Raw genomic sequence first — 1594 nt, forward strand, 5'->3', positions numbered from 1 at the left:
GATGGATGGATGGATGGATGGATGGATGGATGGATGGATGGATGGATAATTAGGTAAGCACATTTATTCTCCAGTTAACATCATTTGCCAGCACAACATGCAAATGAGCATAAAACAAAAAAAATGTTTCTACTGGGAAAAACTTAGGAAAAATAAATAAATAAATATAACAGAAAATTTTAAAATCTTTAAAACATTTTGTTGTTTAAAATTATATTTAGATTCATCTTAACTCCCCTTTTGGTGAGGGATCTGAATAGTGAATGTTTGTAGTTTTCAAGATCAGTATTTTTCTGGACTGAAATTGAACCGAGAATAAAAGTAAACAGTGTTTTGGGTGCAAGATATTTAAGTGGGTAGGAATTATACTGTGTAGAAGAACGGAGGTAGTTTTATTTTATTTATTTATTTATTTTCATTTAACTAATTACTTGTTTGAAGAGGGAGCAATTTTATCCACCCCCAAGTGCAATGGTAGAGCCAGGGTGTTGCCAGTTGTGGCCTTCGTGACCCCAATTATTTGGGGAAACCATAAAACATTTACAAGTACCTTTCCCCCCCCCCCAACAAAATGTGTAATTGCCTTATCTTCCACTGTGAATTGAAAAACCGAGATTTTCCTATCAGTTCATGTTGTTTTTATTCACATTTTACACAATGTTCCAATTTTTTTTTTTTTGCAATTAGGGTTGTGGGTAAAAATATTCTACAATGTATAATCTAATTACAATTCTACATAACATAAAATTATGAAGTTTTTAATAATAATAATGTATTCTGTTTTTGTTCAGTTTAGTTAAAAATCAACACTTTATTTAGATATTAAACATTGTATCAAATAATAAGAAACAGAGCACTGAACAACAGCTCAGAGCTTTGGGTCAAAAACAGCCACCTGGAAAATCAGATTTTATTGTGTTGTGAATATTCACATACAAGTTTTCTTTTTTTTTCTTTTTCTGCTTGTGAGCTTTAGATTTATTTGAAGAGTAACAACAAATTTTTTAGATTAAGTATACCAGAGTAAAAAATGATACAAACAATGACGTTTACTTTAGTAAAAGACACATGAAATGACCTTACATTTTTTTGTTGAAGAATCAAAGCTGCTAATAGTTGACAAAGGAAGATGTAATGGAGAAGCATAATGGCACCAAACATTTCTTGTGAATAATTTTCTAGACTTGCTCATGATTTTATCTTGAAACAGATCCTTTGCAACATAATAAATGTAAGATTCTTTTACGTAATTGAGTCAATCTGTAACCGTAGATGAGAGGGTTGATGAGCGGTGGAATGAGGATAAACTCAATTGCTATAAAGTTCTGGAAATTTTGCGGTAAATCCATTGAGCCAAATCTAATGTACATCATATCAAAAAGAAAAGATGCAACAACAACAGCCAAGGAAAATAAATGTGGCACGCATGTCTGCATGAATTTTTCTTTGTTCTCTTTGGATGTCTGGCATGTTTTGACCAGACAAAAATATGACCAAACAATAAAAATAGCATGGCCAAAATAAAAAGTGTAATTAAAAGCTGGGATAACAATGGGTGCTACAGAGGCAGAGCAAGCAAGATTAGAAATCAACA

Source organism: Nematolebias whitei, chromosome 13 (assembly GCF_014905685.2).
Source record: "Nematolebias whitei isolate Nwh7 chromosome 13, NemWhi1, whole genome shotgun sequence".
Taxonomy (NCBI): domain Eukaryota; kingdom Metazoa; phylum Chordata; class Actinopteri; order Cyprinodontiformes; family Rivulidae; genus Nematolebias; species Nematolebias whitei.